Below are 25,319 nucleotides of genomic sequence, written 5' to 3' on the forward strand. Positions count from 1 at the left end.
TAAAACAAGAATCCATGATGGTAAGAATGGACAGAGTGGACAACAGAGTCTATGAGCCTCATGAGTTACTTTTCCAGCTTATCAAGGACAATGGACTTTGCTTTGCTTTACTTTACTTCCGTGTATGTATGTATGTATGTAATGGGTTGACTGTTTAACTGCCTGAAGTCAGCACCACACTACGTGACTTTTCCAGCGATTTTCAGTTGTAGCCTTCATTTACATAGTCTTAGTAAGTTGGGGCGGGTCACATCATGCACACATGACCACCAGTACTGTATTGTGATATCCCCAATGACTCAGACATGACAAAATCATGCAGGTTTGATTTTTTTCGTAAGTTTTATGGGTGGGCTCCAGTGTTTATTGGAGTTAAGTGCTAAGCTGGAAGTGTAATGGATACAATGCTATTACAAAAGAAGAAGAAAAGCCAGTGTTTTGCACTATGGCAACAAACGAAGGGCTTGTCTGTCCCATTTGTCATGTTTATCATACCATTACCAAACTGTAAAAAGTATGGCCAAGACTGTGGCCTGCAGTACTTTGGATGCTTGAGATTCTGCTGAGAAGTTGTCAGTGGGTCATGTAATCTGTCATCCCCTGCATCTGCTTGCTGTATATTCTGTCTTCCTCGATCCTATGAAATCCAACAACTGCAGTTGTTAAGTTTGATATGCTGTCCTACTCAAAGTAATTTAGTGCGCCTACAGCCTAATGTCAGGTTCCCTTAAAGACTGAAAGATGCCATATGAATCTTATAATTTCACTAACAGCACCTGTCCTTTGTACAGCATATGGTACTGGGTCAATTTTCGTGAATGTGCTGTTCTGCTGACTTGGCATGCTGATGTTAACACAGAAAAGACTGTACCACTACATGCAGAACAGACTAAAGTCAAAAACAACATTTAAATCTGTAAACACAGAGCAGTGACATTTGCTTAAATACTTTTACTGCATGCCAGTTAAAGTATTTTTTTTAAATCATTTAAGTACATCGCTCCTCTCCTCCTCTTTGACCTCTTCCAGTTGTACAAGTCTGGTAGGCAGCTGTTTTCAACTGATTGTAATTTAAAAATCTCTAAAATATAATATGACAGCTCTGTGGGTGAAGTGTTATACAGCTTGTGTCTTGACTGTCTTTATTTCAAAGTATATCTTCTTGAATTTTATAGTCTTTGACAGTCTGAACTTGATAAGCTACTGTTTTATTGTGTATCTTTCATATTCTTTCATTTTTCAAAGATATTTATTCCAGTATGGTCTGTACGACTGGGTACAAGAAAAATATTAACTCATTACAGAGCATACATATGTACACACACATATTTTTAGGATTTAGTATGAAGCTGGAGTACCCAGAGGAAATCCTCAAGAATGATATGATGCAAAGTACTGTCACAAACTGACACTGACAATCTTGTTCTGGAAGAAGTCACATATCATATTTGAAACAGATAAGATAAACTGCCAATAGGGTATGTTTTGATTGGGGGTTCCAGAGGCATCCTTACTAGTATCATATAAGGTGTGACCTAAAAGTTTTTAGATGAGTTGTTTTAAAAGAGTACTGTGCATTACATCTAGTGGCTGACACTGTAACTACTTTGTACTATGCTTCATGTACTATCATACAATTCTCCAAATGATTGCTGATCTTTTGAATACTGGTAATGAGAAAGTTCTCTGGATTGTAACTGAAGATTTGTGAAAAAGAAAGATCTGCACAAGATTTGTTCCTCACGCCTTGACCACAGAGCAGAAACATGAACATGTTGTTTACTGCCAGGATCATCTTTTAATGGGAGAAGGTGAACGTTTTTGGGAAAATATCATTACTGATGACGAAACATGGTGTTTCTCCTCTGATAATTCTTAAGAGTTAGCTGATGCCTGTCCTATTTCAAGAATACAGAAAAACAACTAGGGAGTCTTTGGGTTGTTCTTTGTCCTGAAGACCTCACATAGCTAGTACTCTTAATGTTTTGTGCTCACTGGTGTCACTAGATTTCAAGTGTCTGTCTCCCTGGTACAATATTAATGCCAAATGTCATCTTAAAGCTTTTGTATTTTCTTTAAAAAAAAAAAAAAATTATATATATATATATATATAATATGTGTATCATGTTCAAAAGAACAGTCTGAACTCAAAACACTCACGTATCCAAAGAGCGACCCTACAAAGACCTCAGGCAGAAGGTGGCATGGCTTTACCTAATTTTCAGTTTTATTACTAGGCAGCAAACATACAAGCCATAAAAACCTGGACACAAAAAAATGAACATACACAGGCTTGGCCCGCAATAGAAGTAAAATCCTGTAGTACTTCTTTATATTCCCTGCTCTGCGCTCCAATAAATGCAAGTTATCGCAAATATACTAATAACCCAATTGTACTATACTCACTCAGAATATGGAATCAACTTAAAAGATTTTCCATCTTAAAATGCTTTCTATCTGTGGCACCTCTGTAAGAGAACCACCTCTTTCAACCCTCGCAAACATATCCAGTTTTTAATACCTGGAAAAGATTTGGGATTAAATTTCTCAGAGACCTTTATGTAGACAATATCTTTGCATCCTTTGAACAATTACGTTTCAAATTCAACCTCCCAGCTACTTCTTTCACTATCTTCAAATTAGAAACTTTGTTAAACAGAAATTGCCCGATTTTCCTCATCTCGCACCCTCCACCATGCTGGAAAAAATACTGCTCAATTTTGAGGAATTCGAGACACCATTTCTGCATTATATAAAATCTTATTAGAGTCCCTTCCTTTCAAAGATCCAAGAGGACATTGGGAAAAAGATCTCTTAATCAATATATCAGAAAAGGAGTGGAAGGTAGCATTGCAGAGAATTCACTCGAGCTCCATATGCGCAAAGCATAGAATTATTCAACTAAAAATTATATATCGAGCTCATCTGTCTCGCTTAAAACTGTCCAAAATGTTTCCAGGGCAAAATCCAACCTGCGAACGCTGCAACTAAGCTCCTGCCTCACTGGGTCACATGTTTTGGGCCTGCACCAAACTAACATCATTTTGGACCAAAATTTTGAAGTGCCTTTCAGACAGCCTTGGGGTCACAATCCCTCCTAACCCATTAACAGCTGTGTTCGGTGTTCTTCCAGACGGACTTGAAGTAGAGAAGGACAAGCAAACGGTGATTGCATTCACTACACTTTTGGCACGCAGACTTATTTTGTTAAATTGTAAGAATCCTAACTCTCCTCTGATAAGTCAGTGGGAAACCGATGTTTTATATTATTTGAAATTGGAAAAAATCAAATTCTCAGTTAGAGGATCTGTACAGAATTTTTTTCTGATCTAATCAATAATATTTTAGAATAAGAAGAAATAATTATTTCCGCATTTCTCTCCCTTCTCCATTTTTTATTTACCTATATATATTTTTTCCTTTCTTTTGTTTATTTTTGCCCTATTAAAAAGCCCTAAGCAATTCTCCTTTGGCCATGCTCTCCTTCTCAAGGGTGGGGTTTGATTTGTCTTTAATTCTTTTTTGTATAAATTGATCTATTTGTATGGAATGATTACAATAAAATTAATAAATAAAATAAAATAAAAAAAGAACAGTCTGTTGATGAGAAGGGCAGCTATTTTTGTTTCCATGTGGTATTGATAGCATGTGAAAAGATATCCTTATGTCTGCCTCTTTATCATTAAGAATTGAAACCCATAAACACAATGGCAATTAGCATAACTCCACACTTCAGTTTATTTATAAAATACTCATTCTAACCTAAACTTGGCTATAAACTAAATAAGTTTCCTTTGTACAGAGGTAGAATTCTGAATGATTCAAGATCGGTGGCAATGCTCAGCTGGTGGTTCAGTTTCTGAATTAATCTAACTCTGCTGTTTTTTTCTTTCAGTTTTCTCTATTATGATACCTCAGTTTTATTATTCTAGAATGGTCTTTTTTTTTCTGAGAATAAATGCTGGTTGTGAGGTAACCTCAAGGAAATGTCATAAATGGAGGAAGGAAACAGATTAAGGTTGTGTGCATTTCGTGACAGATCCCTTTCAGTTTAAGCTTCTGTTTTCACTTCCCATTATTTATTTATTTTCATGCTTTTCAGTAATTGATCTGCATGTCCCTAGTTAATTATTTTCTCTTCGTGTCATTGTTAAAAAAGTTTAATACTGAGTATATCATATAACAATAAAAAATCAATAGCAAGGCTTTAATTATAATCCTTAAATGTGACGCATGTATGCAACAGAATAATCTAGATTTTCGACAACTTTATCTGTTTAGTGAATTTCGATAATCTGTTTTTAACAGCAATACCCAAATATAAAGATGACTTTATTAAAGTAATACTATTTTTAGTAGTGTATTTTAGATTTGCTGTGCAGTATGTGACAAAAATAACATACTAGTCAGTTCTTGGTAAATTCAAGTCTTGAGTATTCTTCCATTTGAAACATTAGTTATGTGGAGGTGTTGGTCCATCGTGGAAGTACTGAGTTTGAATCCTTGCCCAGTCACTGTCTTGTGGAATGTTTCACATTCTCTCTGGGTCCAGCATCTGTCCTTTTTCTGAGCAGTCTGGTTTTCCTTTGTATCCTAGTGATGTTCAGAAAAAAAAAACCTTGTGGATACAGAATATACAGTAGATGGATGCATGTATGAACTTGGACACAGAGAGAAATATATTTTAGCTAACTGTGAAGCTTAATTGAATCTACTACAGAAGGCTCTTTACACTCCACCTCATTGCACTTCCTTTATGGAGGTGAGCAAAGAGCTTTTGTGTTTGGGATTAAGCTTTGTTATCCTTGATGTTTTTCAGTATTTCAGTTTCTGAATAAGTCTAAAGGGTGGTACTGCTGCCCCAAGTCTCCAGATATGTGGGCTGAGTTTGTGGCCTATACAATGTCTGCTTAGCATTTACTTTTATTCAGCATATAAGCATGTTTTTTTTGGGAGGGAGCACTTAACGATATTGGCCACTTGGGAGTGGTTATGTAAATATGTACAGTTGTGCTAGAAATTTGTGAACCTTTCTCTGTTTCTCAATAAATATGACCGTAAATGTAAGTCCTAAAACTAAAGAGAACCCAATTAAACAAATGACGCAAAAGTATTATACTTGTTAATTTATTTATTGAAGAAAATGATCCATTGTTACATATTTGTATGTGAAAAACCATGTTAACCTCTAGGATTATTAGTTTATTAGAAGGGGACATTAGAGTGAGGTGTTTCAATTAATGGGAGGCCCTGCCTTATTTAAAAAACGTAAATCTGGGTCTTTACTATTAAAGTTCACTACAGAGGTTTGTGGGAGTGTGTCATGCCATGGTCAAGGAGATTTCTGAGAAACTCAGAAAAAAAGTTGTTCATGCTCAATAGGCTGGAAGGGACATAAACCCTTTTCTAAAGGGTTTGGATTCCACCTGTCCACTGTCAGGCAGATCATGTTTAGATTGAGAGAATTCAACATCACTGTTAGCCTCTCCGGGAGTGTTCAACCAACAAAGATTACTTGAAGAGCAAGCCGGGTAATATTCTTGGAGACCTGAAAGAGCAGCAAGGAAAAATCTAAGGATCAGAAGGCCTTTCTTATACTGGCCAATGTCATTGTATGTGATTCTTACCATTTAGGAGAACACTGAACAACAATGGTATACATGGAAGGGTTACAATAGGAAGGCCACTATTCTCCAAGACGTACATTGCTGCCCATCTTAAGTTTGCTAAAGACACTGTGGATAAGTCAGGTTATTGGAAGAATGTTCTGTAGATGGATGAGTTCAAAATACAACTTTTTGGCTTGAATGAGAAGTGTTATGTGTGATGAAAAGCAAACACTGCATTTCAGCATAACCATATACCATGTGTGATACATAGTGGTGGCTATATCATGATTTGGGCCAACTTTGCTGCCTGTGGAACAGGATGGCTTTCCATCATTGATTGAACTATGAGTTCTGAATTGTACCAGCAAATTCTACAGGAAAACATCATGGTGTTTGTCCATGAACCGAAGCTGAAGAGAAAGTGGGTTATTCGGTAAGACAATGACCCTAAGCACACAAGTCATTCTGTGAATGAATGATTATAGCAGAAGAGAATTCATGTTTTAGAAATGCACCATCAAAGTCGAAATGTTGTGGAACCACCATCGCTGAGTTAAAGCAAATCCGCAAGTAGGAGTGGCAAAAATTCCTGCAAGCTGATGTGCAGGGATTATCAACAGTCACTGGAAACGTTTAGTTGAACCTATTTCGGTACAAAGGAGTCACACCAGTCACTGAAAGAAAAGATTTACACACACATGTAACATTTTCTTCGATTAAATAAAGGAGAAAGTATATTGTTCTTTGTCATTTGTTTAATTGGGTTCTCTTTATCTACTTTTAGGACTTATTATAAATCTGATTACATTTTAGGTCTTATTTATGTAGAAATAGAGAAAATTTTAAATGGTTTACAAACTTTCTAACATCACTGCATGTATGTATGCATATATGCATATTTTCATTTAAATATACATATATATACAACAAATACAGAAAGTATTTAGACCCTTTCACTTTCTGCACTCTTTATTATATTATAGACTTAATTTTAAATGGATACATTTGCCATTTTTTCCTTTCAATCTACACTCAATATCTCATCGTGCCAATGTGAAAACATATTTACAGAAAGGATTACAAATTTATTAAAAATAAAAATTCGTTTCTGATTTCACTGTATTTGTGTATACATATAAAAATATAAATATTTCATGCCTTGCAAATTGCCCAGATCTTTGAGCAGTGTTCATATATTATGACATTTTAAATATAAACTCATTCATTCTTCTTTCAGGTAATCCTTCCACTCAGTTTTCTTACCCTGCTTAATCACATTTTAAGGTTACCCAGAACCAAAGCCTGTTCTACCTACACTGAGCACAAGACAGAAGTCATTTCTGGAGAAGCTGACACTAATATTTCTCAAAAATATTGTCTATCACATAGATTAAAAATATGTTTTAAATACAACAATTCTGGAATATTCAGCATTAGACAAGTTTGCAATGCAATGAATTTTCAAACAGATTAAAATATTTTTTTTATTTGTTTCTTAAAAAAGACTTGATGCTTCCTGCTCCTTTTCATTCTTTCTTTTGCTTTAACTTTGGCGCTCATTTGTTTTATGCTGGTGGACAAGTTTCCTATTTTGTGATGTAAGCCTACTTCCTCTTTCAGCCAAAGCTGTGCCTGAGATGGTCTGTGACTTTGAAGACTCTGTCGAGCTACAAGAAGTGCTATACATCTCCATGTAAGTTTTGATCGGGGGTTCCAGTAATGGCATTAAAAGGTTTGGTGTTGTAATAAATTGTGGCCTCATTTGAATAGATTCATCATTGTGAGTTTGAGGTAATGGCAGTCAGCTTCTTAATTATGCAGTAACTGGTAAGTGCAGAGATCAAGTCAACCCTTGCAGGATTTCCTGTTGTTGTAAATGTCGGTGAAGAACAGGCGGGCTGCCTCACGGCTCCAGGGTGGGGTAGCACTCTTTAAGTGTGTATAGAATACAAAAAGAGTTAGTAGTAAGGCAACAGGCTTTATTGTTTTCTTCTGCTTTCTTTACAGACTCCACATTGTGTTTTATTTAGCAAACATTTTAAGTATTGTTCTATTAGTGCTTTTTCTGAGAAAGCTATTTAATAATCATGTTGTTTTCCTTTTGAAATACAGACAGAAATACAGAGTGTTGTATTAAAGCTGCTATTTATCAGTGGGTTTCCTCCCTTTGTAGCTTAGCGATTTGTGGTGCAGTCCATGCTGGTGACTTTTCACTGATGTATCAAATCCACTGATGTTAAAAGTCTTCTCTAAAGACATCTTTTGATCTTTATTATTATTCATAACTTTTGAGTTTCCTTACTCTTATGTTTTTTCTAAAATACTTTCTTTTCATGATGTTAGGAAAAAGATGATGTAGTTTTCATATTAAAATATGTGGTGTTTTTAAATTGGTTTATGTATATGAAAGTCAAAGTAGAATGATTGATTTCACCATGGCATGTCTTAATATTATACAATAGGAAGGGTGCAGTGAAGGGTATATTTATGTCTGAGAAAATAAACTGTTTAGAGGTTTTATCTTATTTTAATTTTCTTTCTGCTCCTTGTTTTTACTCTGTATTATAAGTGGTTGAAGGAAAGTCATGTGACTGTGCTTTGAGTTCAAAACTAAAAGTATTTATTTTGATATCTGTTTTGCTGTGCCATTTTCCTTCTTGGGTTCAATTGAGACCCTTCATTTTATGTTCGTTACTTTCATCGTATGGCTGCAGAACAGAATGCCCATGTCATTTTTGCAATTATACATACAGCACTTGTTCTCTTTGACCTTCAGAATGTCAGAAGCTTGCCTTACATGAGGTTGAATCACTGTTGTCCCTTTTACCAAATTCTTAAGAATTAAATTGTATTTAGATACTATCTGTTACATAGACTTGCTGAAATCATAAAGTGAGAAATGTACAATGCAGTGTACCTAAGTAAAAGCCACTTTATATATACTTTATTGACAGAGGTCTGACATCCTATTCAGCCCCAAGGAAGACCTTGCAAGGTTTTGACTATTGCAAATAAAACGTTTTCCTTAATTTTTTTCTTCCAGCTGATTTCTTGGAGGCTAAACGCTGAATTTCTACTTTCAGATTTTTTTTTTTATTTCAGTCATTGTCTTTGGTGTGAAGTTGTGTGACTTCTGTGGTTACATCTGATTACCTGTTAAGCATTTCAAAAGGAAGAATGTGTTGTAAATTTGCCATAACATAAGAGCCCTATAGTTGCTGTTTAATGACATGTTGTCTAAAAATCATGTCACATTACACAACTTTTATCAAGTGATTTTCAGTTGTAGTCTTTCTTCATTTACATAATCCTAGCAAGTTAGGGTAGTTGCAGTGCATACCTGTGACAGCCAATTATGTAGTCCATCCAAATACTCTGCGACTGGATTTTGTCTCAATTTTTAGGAGTGGGCTGTGTGTGTACAACACAGACTCCCAAAGAGCACTTTCCTTGAAATACAATACATATAACGCATCAATGAGGAATAAGGAATTTACAGACCTTGCAAACAGATGAGAGGCTTACCTGACAGTTGTCTCGTGCTTTATATATAATGATGAAATGGGGAAAAAAAAGGCATGAGGCTGAGTTTGTGCCTGAACTCGGCATGCCTGTAAACTCTTTGCATGGGATCCGGCTTCTTCAGGCAGCAGGTTATTGGCTGTCAGAAAAAGGTGGGAGCACACAATGCTTTGGAAATGTGAAACTGTGCTGGAAAGTCGGCATGTAGTTGTGTCATTTGAAATGCCCTGCAATTTCTAATCATATCGATTGATGTGTTTGACTATGAAATCAGCAATTAAAGTTGTGACATTCCTTACGACTAAAAGTCATACAATGTGACATTGGCTTACCCTGGCACCATCAGATACGAGGTAGCAATCTCTTAATTGGATTGCTGGTTCATAATAGTGCACACTCAAAACATGTTTATTCGTATTAGATCAGTTTAGTGCCACCAGTTAACATAATTAATATGTCCTTGGGAAGAGGTAAGAAAACTAGAATGTTATATTTGAAAAATCCGATAGACACATGCAAAATTTACAAACTTCACACTGTCTCCTGGACCAGTGAGACAGAAGTACTAAGCACCCAATCTGGTACATTTTTTTTTTTTTTTAATCAAGATCTAATACTATCACAAACAGATAAATATTAATGCAAATAATATATTAAATATATATTTAGACGATTTATCTATTTTCATTTATTTATATATTTTCAATCCTGAAACACTATCCTCATATTCATAGTTTGTGGCATACTCCTCTGACTCATACAGCTAAATGTGTTTTTTTAACCCACTTATCCAATTTTATTGTTGTGGTATTTATTCTAGAATGTTCTGTCCAGAGCTGACATGGAAGTGCATTGGTAGTGCTACTACCTCATGATAAGGAGAACAGGTTTTGCAATCCTGTTGCTTCTTGCATGGAGTTTGCATATTCTTCTTGTGGTCGCATGGATTTTCTTTGGGTGTTCTGGTTTCCTTACCCAATCCAAAGACATGCAGGTTAGGTTTCCTGGCATTGTTCAAATTGACAGTAGTGTGTGTGTACACTCTTTGATGAACTAGCAGCCTGACCACATGTTGTTCCTGCCTTGTGCCTGATGATTCCTGGTATAGGCTCCAAGTGCCCTGTTACCTTGCCTTGTATAAATGGGTTAAGGAAAGAAATTGATGTGTGCCCTGTGTAGTTTTGTTTTAATTGACTGCACAATAGACTTTTTTAAAAAAAAGCAACTGTCCATTGTTTACATTAAAAATTACATAATAATGTGATTCTTTTTTAATTTTTTTTTTAAACCTGTCTGTATACTCTATACACCCTTGGCTTTCTCTAAACCATCCTCATGAAGTAAATTCCTTGGGGTGTTTTTTTAAAAGGAGTTCCTTTTGTAATTAGGAGTCCCAAACACAGCAAAATGGGTGTAAGACCTCCTAAAAGGACCATTTATATTTGTTTCTATATGTGATATAGTACCTGCCAAATAATACAAAAAGTAGAAGGTACGTGTTTTGAATTGGGGCTCATCAGGTGTACACACCTTTGCTTCCCCTTACAGAAACCAAACCTCAGACGTTGGCGCCTGAGGTGAAGCCTTTGATGTTGCTCCATGGTGGCTGGTTCGCTTACTTGACTAGGTGAAGACTGGTTCATTCATAGGTCTGAATCGCAATATGATTATTTGGACAGCAGACATCTGCTGCATCCTCTCAGTTGCAAGAAGTCAACCCTGTACAAGAAAATTGCTGGGTAAGGTGCAATATTTGGGGTACCAAGCTAGCCACAACCTTTTTATAAATTGTACAGTTAACAAAAACAGTCCCGTAGCACACAAAACCTAAAGTAAACTCGCGTTCTGTGCACATTATAATAGCTACTGGCTTTGGCGATCTGTTTCCTTCTGCTGTTTGGGTCAAAAGTACCCATCATGTTTTTGCCTTTCTGATTATATCAGTGGGGTGTAGTATATCTTGTGGGTGCAAAGCTAAGCATTGTTTCCTGGTGATGGCTCCTTGCTGTGAAGGGAACAAGAGACATTGTTAGTAACAGCATGCATGAGTAACAATATTTAAAGAATGTGTTTGTGTAATATGTGCACACTATATTTACACACACATACAGATATATAAAATCCTGATTATCTGTAGTAATATGGACTGATGCTACCTCAGATAACTAAACACTCAAATAAAACAGATTGCTGCTGTAGTATCGATGCTGTGCAGAGAAGGTGGGGAGGCTGACACAGAGAGATCAGCTGACGTCACGAGGGAAGTGCACCGCTCACAGTGGTCAGAGACATATCCATCCATCCATTTTCCAACCCGCTGAATCCAAACACAGGGTCACGGGGGTCTGCTGGAGCCAATCCCAGCCAACACAGGGCACAAGGCAGGAACCAGTCCCGGGCAGGGTGCTAACCCACCGCAGTCAGAGACATATGGGAGGCATTTTCTGCAAATATTAAAATTATAAAATGAAAATGTAATCCTGCTTTTCCAATTTCATTTTCAAAATGTGCACACAAAAATTATGCAAAAATGAAAATGAAATACCCGCATTTGCAATTTTATGTTCAAAGTCTGCACGCAAAAATGCTGCAAAATTTGAAAATGGTAATGGGGTTGTTTTATTTTCAGCCTTAACTGCAATGAAGCTGCAAAAATAAAAAGTAAAAGGCAAATAAGCACTGGTGCCACCTGCTGCTCATTGAATTTTCATTTTCCTTTTTGAATTTTCATTATCAAGTTCTCAACATGCAAATAAAGAGCATGAATGGGCGGGGCTTGGCAATTTTTCACAATTTTTTGTCCTCCTTAGCTACAGAACCATTTTCATCAAGAGAATACTTCTCACTTTGACTGTGTTTAATTGACATGATTTTGATCATGATTTTGATCTTTTCACCCCCATACTGTGAGCTTCACGGTAAAACTTTCACAATATCCAAAGACTATCCATAATTGTAGTTCTGAAGAAATTATTGTGCTATTTAATTACAATATTTAACATGACAGAAATTAGCCTTGATCATCTAAATATACAAAACAGTAGTGGAGTTCAAAATCAAATGTAATTTTATATATACAATCTCTAATTATGTTTGAATTATTTGTTATTATTAATCTGAATATAAGTACTTTTATTTGTAGATTTTATTATAGATACTTAATAGTTAAAAACATTGGTAATACCGCAATAAATTGCATTCTTTAAAAGAAGCTGAAAATGTACAGTATACTGAAACTGACATTTCCTTAAAGTGCATGTGAAACATGTAAAATATGTACAAAATTTGCATCTATTAAAAAGGCAGTTATCGAATGCATGATGAGAAGCAATATAATTTGTTTTTTTTTTTACACAAACATGTAACTGAAAAAGTCACAACAGTATGACTAAATAATGATGTCTTTTTACAAGGGAAGGTTTCTCTGTTAATAGTTAAAAACATGTGAGGGATCACACTCCTCAGCCTCCCTGGAGAAGTCTGTTCGGGGGTCCTGGAGAGGAGGGTCCATCGGATAGTTGAACCTCGGATTCAGGAGGAACAGTGTGATTTTCGTCCTGGTCGGGGAACAGTGGACCAGCTCTACACCCTTAGCAGGGTCCTGGAGGGTGCATAGGAGTTCGCCCAACCAGTCTACATGTGTTTTGTGACCTTGGAAAAGGCGTTCGACTGTGTCCCTTGGGGAATCCTGTGGGGGGTACTCAGAGAGTATGGGGTACCGGACCCCCTGATAAGGGCTGTTCGGTCCCTGTACGATCGGTGTCAGAGCTTGGTCCGTATTGCTGGCAGTAAGTCGAACCCGTTTCCAGTGAGACTTGGACTCCGTCAGGGCTGCCCTTTGTCACCGATTCTGTTCATAAGTTTTATGGACAGAATTTCTAGGTGCAGTCAGGGCATTGAGGGAGTCTGGTTTGGTGGACTCAGGATTGGGTTACTGCTTTTTGCAGATGATGTTGTCCTGTTTGCTTCATCAGGCCGTGATCTTCAGCTCTGTATGGATCGGTTCGCAGCTGAGTGTGAAGTGGTTGGGTTGGGAATCAGCACCTCCAAATCCGAGACCATGGTCCTCAGCCTGAAAAGGGTGGAGTGCCCTCTCAGGGTTGGGAGCAAGATCCTGCCCCAAGTGGAAGAGTTAAAGTATCTCGGGATCTTGTTCACGAGTGAGGGAAGAATGGAGCGTGAGATCGACAGGTGGATCGGTGCGGCATCCGCAGTGATGCGGGCTCTGCATCGGTCTGTTGTGGTGAAAAAGGAGCTGAACTGCAAGGCAAAGCTCTCAATTTACCAGTCGAACTATGTTCCCACCCTCACCTATGGTCATGAGCAATGGGTAGTGACCGAAAAACGAGATCGTGAATACAAGCAGCTGAAATGAGTTTCCTCCGCAGGGTGTCTGAACCTTAAAGATAGGGTGAGAAGCTCAGTCATCTGGGAGGGGCTCAGAGTAGAGCCGCTGCTCCTCCTCATCGAGAGGAGTCAGATGAGGTGGCTCAGGCATCTGATCAGGATGCCTCTTGGACGCCTCCTTGGTGAGGTGTTCCGGGCACGTGTAACCGGGAGGAGGCCCCAGGGAAGACCCAGGACATGCTGGAGGGACTGTGTCTCTCGGCTGGCCTGGGAACGCCTTGGGATTCCCCCGGAGGAGCTAGAAGAAGTGGCCGGGGAGAAGGAAGTCTGGGTATCTCTGCTCAAGCTGCTGCCCCCGCGACCCGATCTCGGATAAGCGGAAGAGAATGGATGGATGGATGGTTTCTCTGTTAGTTTGGAGAGAAGGTCTTATCTTCCTAGTTTGTATGTAGTAAGTGAGGAATTTTGATCTGATATTTGTTATCAGAAGGTCAGCTAACTAAGTTATACTTCATGTCAGTAGTGAAAAGAGAGGCAAATTGTGGACCTGGGAATAGAGTCAGGAGAGCTACTAGAGTGTGTGGTGAAACAAGCTGGATAGAGACAATATCCCCAAGTCCAAGATAATATTGCAAGCTGTGTGGTTTTTAACACTGGCTTTATTTTTTACTTTAAATTTTTTCTATTATGCATTTTTGGCCACATTATTTCAACTGTTGCATCATAGTTAAAAAAAAAAAAAAAAATTAAATGTATACCTGTGTGTGATGGCATAACCAGAGTCCCATGATTACTGTGTTTCTTAGACCTCATTGAATTGAAACATGCCACATTTTTTCTTTACTATTACAAGAAGATCATATTGGTATCTATATATATATATATATATATATATAATTCACTAAGCCGACAGGGCACGCAAGACAACCATGGGATATGCATGACATAGCCACGCCCACCAACTCTAAGACCGTGGGATATGACGACAACTCACAGAGCCACGCCCGCCGACAACTCACAAAGCCACGCCCACCAACAATTCGAGCGAGAGTGAAAGCATTTGCCAAGAATGTTTTCATTAATCAAGAACAAAAGTCAGAGGTTCGAAGACGATCACATACCGTCGTAGTTCCAACCATAAACGATGATGACTGGCGATCCGGCGGCGTTATTCCCATGACCCGCCGGGCAGCCAACTGGGTAACCAACGTCTTTGGGTTCCGGGCGGAGTAAGGGTACAAAGCTGAAACTTAAAGGAATTGACGGAAGGGCACCACCAGGTGTGGAGCCTTTCGCGTAATTTGACTTAACATGGGAAACCTCACCCGGACACGGAGAGGATTGACAGATTGATAGCTCTTTCTCGATTCTGTGGGTGGTACTGCATGGCTGTTCTTAGTTGGTAGAGCGATTTGTCTGGTTAATTCCGATAACGAAAGAGACTCCCTTCTGCTAAATAGTTATGCGACCCCCAAGCGGTCGGCGTCCAAATTCTTAGAGGGACGAGTAGCTTTCAGCCACATGAGATTGAGCAATAACAGGTCTGTGATGCCCTTAGATGTCCGGTGCTGCATGCGCGCTAGACTGAATGGATCAACGTGTGTCTACCCGGCGCCGAGAGGCATGGGTAAGCCGTTGAACCCCATTCGTGCTGGAGACCGGGGCTTGCAATTGTTCCCCACGAACGAGGAATACCCAGTAAGTGCGGGTCATATGCTCGCACTGATTAAGTCCCTGACCTTTGTACACACCTCCCGTCGCTACCACCATGGTCGGGTGACTTGGTGGATTATATATGGAAAAGCAGCTGGAACCGCAAAGAACAATGAAAAGTCAACGTGGCTCAGGGGCGCATGTGGACTGTAGCAGAGACAAAAGCGACTGAGGCGGTGTTTGGAAAATGAAAAGTCAACGTGACTCACAGGTGCATGTGGACTATACACAGACGAAAGCGACTCAGGTGAGGAGTTGGGGGCGGGCACATGAGCAGGCAGTGCATACTGAACGATGACTAAGAGATGATTAAGAAATCAGCAGACTAGAATGGCGGGGGGGGAGGGGCGGAATGGGCGTCCTTCCCCTCTCCCCCCGTTCCGCCCTCCACGGCCCGAGTGCCGTCCAGCTCCGTCACTCACTCTGGGAGGTGGAGGCGCGATGGCGGTCCTCCAGCTTTGAGTCACGGACAATTGTATGTTGCCCTCTCCAGAGTTCCATCTTTTCATTCACTTACAGTCGTGTCCTCAAACCCACCCCATTTGGACAACTGTGTCTTTCAGGAAGTGTTCACCCATCAATACATAATTTTGCGGTGTATGCTATGCTGCGGGTTGGTTAGTTATTATTAATTAGCTTAGTTTAACATCTGATGTATTCAGAAGGATTCCTCACACAAATGTGCTTAAGCCACTACTTACCAGGTTCTGTGTGGTAAAGTGAAGTGCCCTTTGGCTTTTTATAGTAAAGATGGACATATCTGTTATGTTGATGAGTTATTCTTTTAAAACTCTCAAACAGCTGAAGGTAAGCAGTAGCAAATTAGTTTCTACCCTTGTAATTTCTTCCTGCTCTTGCTACATGGGAAGTCAAATACTTTTTATTTAATTATTTTTCCCTTTCATCCATGCCCATGTCAACTGGTTACATAGGAAGTTCAAATAAATGTATGAAATGGTCTCTGATTAAGAAATAATTTGAAATGGAAACTACTAGCAAAGAATATTTCTCCAGGGCCCAAATGGGAAACCCTGATGCAATTCAAATTGTTAAAATGGTTTTAAAACCCGTTTAGTGGAATTAAGACCAGTGATAAAGAACACAATGTCCGCACATTTAGTAGACAATTACAGCTCTAAAGCTGCTGTTTGTTTTGACAGTTAGGAAAAGTGGCTTTTATTTTCTGTCAAGGAGAGACAATAAATTAATTGGTAAAGCACATTTGAGTCCTTGAAGTGAGCACTGTGGACTTTGAAGATATTTTAAAAGGGGCTGTGAAAGACTGTGAAGCTAGGGACAGTAGTTGTCACAGTGTCAGCTGGCTATGGAAGATTAAAATTGTCTAATGTGTTCAGAACATCTCGAATGACACTCCATTTCACTAGTATTTCATTCAATGAGAATTATGCACATTGTTGAACAGTATCATTGGTCATAGTTGAGAGGAAAAAGATGTATGGAATGTGCGCACTGATTTGACTTTGTGGACAAAAAGTTATGAGATGCATCAGAAGGAATTTTACAAAGAGAAATGAATAAATTAATTAGTAAAAGTCATTGGTTGCTTGTTGGTTTATTGTTTGGGGTGTGATTTGTTTTAAAGCAGTGACACTGATAAATAATTATAGCATTTAATGTGGAGCCTCTTTATAACAAAGAAGGAATGCATACCAATTTGAATTGGATTACAATAAAAAAATACCCAAAAAAAGACATAAATGCTAATTTTAAATTAAAAGGCACATAAGTTGAATTGACTCACAATTCACATAGGCATGCCTGCAGAAAGGTATTCTTTTTGGGGCCATTTTTGAATTACATTATTTAATAGTATGTTTATCAAAACATGTATTTTAGAGAGAGAGAGAGAAAACTTTATTTGTCCCATGGGAGAAATTTGGCCTTTTACAAAAGTTCAATAAATATATAAATAAATTAGAGCTGCTGCCATGGATAGATATCTGACCTGAAGCAGCACGGTGCATTTGCTACCCATGTCTGAGCTGCTAAAGAGCAGGTGACATAGAATGGAGCTGCCGGATTTGTTAAAGCTCACTGAAAATTCCCTCAAAGTAGACATGGTATGTTGTTGTTGTTTAATTAAATGTATGTTACTTACTGTAGCCTACAATAAAGTCTACATTAGCTTATATTCTACTGCATTAACCTATATTCAAAAAATAAAACTAGCCAATAATCTGTGCAAATTGATCATGTTAATCATTTAATCCATTTGGGCTGGAGATTAAGTTAGTTAGATTTATTTTAAACTTCATAGATTTTATGTCAATTTAAAACATTTAAATTAATACCCCTATTAGATAGATACTTTATTAATCCCAATGGGAAATTCACATTCTTCAGCAGCAGCATACTGATACAATAAATAATATTAAATTAAAGAATGATAATAATGCAGGTGAAAAACAGACAATTAACTATGTGTAATGTTAAATGTTAACGTTTACCCCCCCGGTTGGAATTAAAGAGTCGCATAGTTTGGGGGAGAAACGATCTCCTCAATCTGTCAGTGGAGCAGGACAGTGACAGCAGTTTGTCGCTGAAGCTGCTCGTCTGTCTGGAGATGATACTATTAAGTGGATGCAGTGGATTCTCCATAATTGATAGGAGCCTGCTGAGCGCCCTTCGCTCTGCCACAGATGTTAAATGTCCAGCTCCATGCCAACATAGAGCTTGCCTTCCTCACCAGTTTGTCCAGACGTGAGGCGTCTTTCCTCTTAATGCTGCCTCCCCAGCACACCACTGCGTAGAAGAGGGCGCTCACCACAACTGTCTGATAGAACATCTGCAGCAGTCTTATTGCAGATGTTGAAGACACCAGCCTTCTAAGGTAGTATAACCGGCTCTGTCCTTTCTTGCACAGCGCATCAGTATTGGCAGTCCAGTCTAATTTAATCATCCAGCTGCACTCCCAGATATTTTATAGGTCTGCACCATATGCACACAGTCACCTTTGATGATCACTGGGTCTATGAGGGGTCTGGGCCTCCTAAAATCCACCACCAGCTCTTTGGTTTTGCTGGTGTTCAGGTGTAGGTGGTTTGAGTCGCACCATTTAACAAAGTCATTGATTAGGTCCCTATACTCCTCCTCCAGCCCATTCCTGATGCAGCCCACGATAGCAGTGTCATCAGCGAACTTTTGCACATGGCAGGACTCCGAGTTGTATTGGAAGTCCGATGTATATAGGCTGAACAGGACCGGAGAAAGTACAGTCCCCTGTGGCGCTCCTGTGTTGCTGACCACAATGTCAGACGTGCAGTTCCCAAGACGCACATACTGAGGTCTGTCTTTAAGATAGTCCATGATCCATGGCACTAGGTATGAATCTAATCCCATCTCTGTCAGCTTGTCCCTAAGGAGCAGAGGTATATATAGATATGTATTTAGAAGTTTTTGATCTATCTAGTGCTATTTAAAAGCCTAATCTATACACGTTCTCAATATAATTAACGCCACCTCCTCTTCCAGGTAACAGCTGTGGAGTTGACTTGTGTGTCACACTGTGAAGCACAACCAGAGCTATAACAGAGATGATTGTGCACAAAAGTTTTCTTTTTAAATTTATTGGTTTGTGTATTTGTTAGTGTTTTTGGTATGTTGTCTTGCATTACAGCAGTTCAAACCATACATACTGGTTTTCCCAAATATTACACCATTCCCCAGGTGTGTATGTGTGTGTGATTTTGGGGGAATGTGGGGTGTTTGGTAGTTGCTGGGTGTTGTTTCTGTTACACAAAACTGCTTAATAATTTAATGGGAATAATTTAATATGCATAAGCAAGAGATTATTAAAACCATTTTGTATTAGAAATGAATTACCAAGTTATTTCTGGTTTATAGAAAAATATTAATATGTTTGATGGAAATACAAAAAATTGATTAATGTGAAGGTAATTTCGATTAAAAGCTTTAATCAGATGATTAATCACAATTAAAATTTTCTTTTTATCAAGCAGCAGCTTGATACTTAAATATGACAAACAAATATACACCAGAATGACTAAAAAGAAAGAAAATTTCTGACTTGGCTAAAGATAAAAACAATTACAGTGAGGCGTTATAAAGGTGTATTTCTGTAAGTATGAAAGACCCCCAGTAGTTTCTCCTAACTCCTCTTTTGATGAACAAGTTGATGAGTGAAAGTACTCAATGCTTGTTTGTCAGAGAGAAGATGTGCAATATTGTTCATTCTCTGCTTTGCTAATACCTCAAGTGGGTTGAAAGTACAGTATGTCCCACTAATACATGCATTTTCAATTTCTATCATTACTGTTATTTTCAGATATCACTTAATGTTACCAAAATATTTAATACACACAAATGTGACCTCAGTCAATTAACAAGTTTTTTTTTCACAGTTCTAGCCTTCTGGGTTTTAATCCTAAACTCCTGTTTTTTCCTTTTGTCTGTGTTCTTTTTCTTCCACATTAAGGCCCTTTGAACATAGGAAAAGTGCTATATAAATAAAATGTATTGTTATTATTATACATTTCCAAAGATGTGTAAGTTAGGTTAATTAACACATGTATATGTTTGTCTGAATGTGGGTATATGCATGAGTAGTCTTTGCCATGGCTGGTTCCCAGTCTAAGGCTGTATCCTAGCATCTGCTCTGTACTGGCTAATTAGGCTTCTTACCACCTAAACTGGATTAAACCGGTCTGAGAATCTTTTTAAGGGTAAAAAAAAAAATACAGCACTGTAGTTTCTCCTATCTGGAATATTCAGTAATGGCGTGCCAATTACTGACTCAATGAGAGTTAGCTATCCATAACCCAAAAAGACTTTGGGTTTTTTTTCTAGCAAAATGCTAGAATTCTACACAATAATGGTTGTGGGTTTTGGGTTTTTTTTCTAGCAAAATGCTAGAATTCTACACAATAATGAAGAATACAATTTAAAAGTATAAATTGAAAAGAATTTTAATAAATCATGAAGTATGTAGTATTTAATAATTAAATGTGTAGTGAATGCACAAATTGTATATATTTTTTTAAGTTTATTGATGTAAAGGAAATTTTCAAAATGTGAATTTTTTTTGTGCATCTAATCCATATTTGGAACCTCCAGTCTTACTGAGAATAACACCAAGAAACTTTCTGAAGGGCTCTGTGTGTGTCATAAGTGAAACAGACACTTATTATCTGCCACAAGAAGCTCATCAACTGTTGCAAAAAAAAAAAAAAAAAGTTTTATTTATTTTAAGAAATCAAACCAATCACAGTGCGGATAATTTATGTGATCTTATTTAGATGTTGTAGCTATTGCTGTTGCATTCCCATAGGGCTAGAGATGCACATAAGCTGCTTTCTCTCATACTAGCAAGCCTGCGATTCTCGAAAGAATCGCAAATTCAAGAATGGCAATCACTTTCTGTTCCCTCCGATATTTGGAGGGATGAAATATCATGGAGGGTGGGTACGTCCTGGGAAAGTTCATTTAATATGTGGGCGGTCGCGTTCCGGCGGCTGTACAACCTGGCGTGCACGCTTTACCTCAGGTTTAGTTCACAGGTCATAGCCATGGTACAGTTTTCATTTAATTAAATAAACCTATTTGTACTAAAGCGGTTTCTTTGTGTGGGCACCTTCGTTCATTGTTTTTATCCATACGGGCTCGTTTACAGGTCGTAGGCATACAGGCTCGTGTTTGTATTACTAATCGTTGAGCTCCTTCCATTTGGAGCCTCCGCTGAGTCAGAAGCGCGTTGTGGGCGCGCTCGTTCATTGTGTTTATCCATACAGGGCTCGTTTTGTATTTCCGTTAGTTGAGCTCTTTCATTGTGGAGCCGTGACGTCTTTGCTTCTGGTGTGTCTGAAGCGTGTTGTAGGGAGCCGCCGTTTATTGTTTTTATCTATGCGGGTCTCGTCTTTGTTGTTCTGTGGCTGTGTTTGTTAGATAGATGTCGTTTACTGTTAGGAATCATAATTGAACATGCCACACAGACTGCTGGCACAGTGGATTAAAGCAAGTTTAGGTTTACAGGTTGTGTTGTTTTGGGGGCCCCTCTACTGACTCTGGGACTCTGGGAAGCCCGCTGCGTTTGACTCTGGGGCGCCGCGGTGCAGTGCGCATTGCGCTTCGGTGCGTCCGCCGTGCATAAATTAAACTGTTGTTTAGTAATATAGATTAATAACATAGTTTAGCTATGTATATGTTAAATAGTGGAGTAGGAAAAGTCTCAGTGCTTTATTGTAAAGATTATGGGAAACAAATGTGTATGTTATTTCTCAGATTTTTGGGAATGTTACACAGTCTTTCTCCAGCCATCTGTTTTCTGCCACTGCATTGCTGGGTACTGATATTTCCCTAGCAGCATTTAAAAAATACTGAATAGAATAGCGTATCCTATGCTTGAGCTGACTCATTTACCCCGCAATTACCATGTCAGAATGTTCAATTTAGAGAGTTTTGGAGAGCTTTTCAGGGGAGGGCCCTACCCAGGTCGTCATATAATTTCCTTTGTCACACTTATGACTGAACATTCTTTTTGTTTGCTGCTGCACCACATCTTCAGAGGTTTATGGTCAACTCCTGAAAGCATCTATTACTTGTCAGCCATGTAAGGAGTGGTGTAAGTACCTTTAAAAAGAGTAAATTTGTCTGAGTTCATTACTGAGATTATTGTTCTTTTTTAAAGTTCATTAACTTAGATTATGGAGATGGGATAGTATATTTTTTGATTTTATTGGGCTGTTTATGGATGAGAAATGTTTACAAGTCTAGTTTGGAATTAGAATGGAATGTAGCTTGTTTTCTGCAATTCCTTATGTTTTAATGGGAGCTGAAATCAATGTCAATGTTACTCAAGTATTTTTTTTTTGCCTTTTTGAGTATTCTTGAAATAAATATTTGTGATCCCATTTCCTACTATCATGCAAACAAGCAGATATCTTGTTCTTATTTATGACTTTGTCTTATATGCCAGGAGTTAGGTGGTTGCCTCGATTGTAACGCCTATTCCTTTAAATTTGGTTGATTGGTGCGGCTGTGAGTGATAGACCCTGCTCCAACTAACAGACAAATTATCGATGCTGGGTAAACCAAGTTAGTAAACTGGGTTACTTAGAGCCACGGTTTTCAAACTGTGGTACGCATACCACTGGTGGTACTTCAAGTCATGCCAAGTGGTACTCGGCGTGGTCCTTTATTTTCCACGAATCGATGTTGCTAGAATGCCAATATGTTGCGTATAATCATATATAGTACAGAGTATACTACTGTAAAGAGCGTGGGAAGACTCCAAGCCGGGCTTTTATTAGCGCAGGCACCCATTTCCTTAATTAGTTTAATATCACTTTAACGTCCTAATTATAGTCATTTATAATGATTATAGTGACTTTTTCTTCAAAACAACATGGGCGTAAATTAATGATTCATTGACAGTGGTACTTTCAGTTTACTGGTCCTCGCGGGAGTGGTACTGTGTTCAAAAAAGTTTGAAAACCGTGGGACTTAGAGAAAATGTAGGTCTCTGATCAGTGAGGCATCATGCTGACTTGCACCCCCATTGTAGCCTATAAGCCACATTTTTCAAGTTTGGTCTTGATTTCCTGAGCAGATATATGATGTTTTATCAAATAATTAATAAATCTGCAGTATTGTATAAGAAAAGGCATGTGTTTTATTTGTATTTAATATGTATTATAAGTCAGAAGGGTTTGTGGTGTTTAGACTAAATAATTACGACTTAAGTTTTAGGGTACTATTATTTAAAGTATTCATTCATTTTTTGCATGAGAAATTAATACTAAATTAACTCCAGCACTCAACCAGAAGGAAATACTGCACTGTGAAGCATATTATTAACAGATACTGGGAATAACATGTACACTGAATTGTATTTCTGGGTAAAGCAAATTTTAAAGTGTAGTAAGACTTTTTTCACTGCCTCTCTCCTTACGGTTACGTCAGTATCTGTTGCCTTTGTAGAAAACACCATACCCAAGTATTTCTGGGCATCATGCCAGTGTCTATCCCAGTGTAATTTTAATCACTCTTCTGTATTACATGTTAATCTGCTGCGGTCACAGTGAAAGGGTTCTAATGGGAGCTTCACCTCTAAGTGAATTTTCATCTCTGCAAGGCCTTGGAGAACAGCTTTATAAACATGCCACTATGGCACACTTCATCTGATTTCTTACAGAGGGCCACAATGTATACTTTTATTCCAGCATTTTCCACAGTGCTTATGTTTACTTTTTTAAGTTATCTCCTACAGTAGTCTGTCTCTCTCATTCTACAGCACATCTTCAAAACTTGCTGCTATTCCAATCTATATTCTAGTTATTGTGTGAGAGTCTTTTAAATTTACCTTGACTGTCATCTGAATAGACCTACCCCAAAGATGAAAGACATCTCCTTAATTCCATTAGGCTGGTGACACATGTACCTTCTGCTACATTAATGCTGAGATCTTCTTGCCATTACACTGTCAAGGCTATGTAAATATTATGGACCTCCAACTGAAATTCAAATGAATTAATACTGGATTTGAATGCTTGTATATTTAACATAAATAAAGTAAAATAATATTGTAATTGCACACTTAGAATTTACATTGTCTTTTAGCTGCATGTATAATAGTTACAGTGTATTTTTAGGAAATGATTTTACTTTGGGGGCAAGAAAAAGAATTTTATATTGAAAAAGGCACCATTTTTGAAGAAAAAAAAATACAAAATGTGATCCATTGTGGCATTTAAGCTTTCAAAAGTGTTTGGTGCAAATCATAATTCTTCATTGAAAATCTATATTAAGATACAGTGCTATGGAAGAAGCTGTTGTTTGTTATGGTCCTTCTTTGTCCAGTCCGATTGCTGTCACGGGTGATCATTCTTTGATTGCTGGTACAACAAAAAGTTCTGAGCAGGGGCATCAGCCACAGCGCTGCTCTTGTGAAAAGAATGGAGATAAATGCCACTCTGCACTCCAGAGAGGGGGAGAGGCAAGTTCATTGTGCCACGTGAACGTCACTGAGAGAATAAAACTGAATAATAAAAAAACAAGTGCTAACTTTTACAAGTAGCCAAAATTTACACCGGGTGTTACAGACTGAAATCAAATGGTATGTTTTTATTATATTTTAGAAATAATAATAATAGCAGCTCACTACTCAAAACGCAGAGCACCCGGTCTGAAATCCAGGACCTTCAGGTTAGAAAGGCAGCGGTTTTTACCTCTGCACCATTTAAGAATACGTATAAACTCCTTGTCGATTGACATTTGAGCTTGAGTTTTAACCTCATTGACAACCACATGTAAATCAAATGCTTTTTTTTCTTTGGTTATATTCTTGAATAAAAGTGCACATATTTATTTGATATTTGGATTAAATTATACACTTCTCTTCATCTATACATATTAATAAAAGGCAAAGCCCTCACTGACTCACTGACTGACTGACTGATTGACTGACTGACTGACTGACTCACTCATCACTAATTCTCGAACTTCCCCGTGTAGGTGGAAGGCTGAAATTTGGCAGGCTCATTCTTACAGCTTACTTACAAAAGTTAGGCAGGGTTTCATTTCGAAATTCTACGCGTAATGGTCATAACTGGAACATATTTTTTTGTCCATACACTGTAATGGAGGAGGCGGAGTCACGTATCGCGTCATCACGCCTCCTACGTAATCACGTGAACTAAAAACAAGGAAGAGATTTACAGCACGAGTCACACGCGGGGAACGAAGGTAAATGACGTTAATTTTTGACTGTCTTTTAATACTGTGTAAGCATACATATTAACACATGTGCAATTAAACGTGTGCATTTACGGGGTGATTTCTCAGGCTTAAAAGCTCGCCTTTTATCAAACGCGGGAACAAAGGTAACTGACGTGTTCACTGTCTTTTAATACTGTGTAACCATACATATTAACACATGTGCAATTAAACGTGTGCATTTTACGGGGTGATTTCTCAGGCTTAAAAGCTCGCCTTTTACTAAAAAGGTAAATGCAAAACTATTTTCAATCAGTTTATTGAAACGCACCCGTTAAGGATTGCAATAACATATTCGCGAGATAAAAGAACGAAGTAGGGGGAAATGAAGGAGGAACCGCAAACAGCGAAGAGCAAAAAATTAATTAAACAATTGAG

The 25,319-nt window shown here is 38.1% G+C and overlaps 1 protein-coding gene across 4 annotated transcripts in view; it reads left to right on the plus strand.

Annotated features, from left to right (window-relative positions):
• elmo1 (engulfment and cell motility 1 (ced-12 homolog, C. elegans)) overlaps positions 1-25,319 on the plus strand; it is a 516,270-nt gene that overhangs the window by 107,530 nt on the left and 383,421 nt on the right. For all 4 annotated transcript variants that reach the window (XM_051935959.1, XM_028818136.2, XM_028818137.2 and 1 more), the window contains exon 2: positions 7,230-7,302. The gene's annotated coding sequence lies outside the window, so the exon portion shown is untranslated. The remainder of the gene's footprint in view (positions 1-7,229; positions 7,303-25,319) is intronic.

This window comes from Erpetoichthys calabaricus, chromosome 13, assembly GCF_900747795.2.
Source record: "Erpetoichthys calabaricus chromosome 13, fErpCal1.3, whole genome shotgun sequence".
NCBI lineage: Eukaryota > Metazoa > Chordata > Cladistia > Polypteriformes > Polypteridae > Erpetoichthys > Erpetoichthys calabaricus.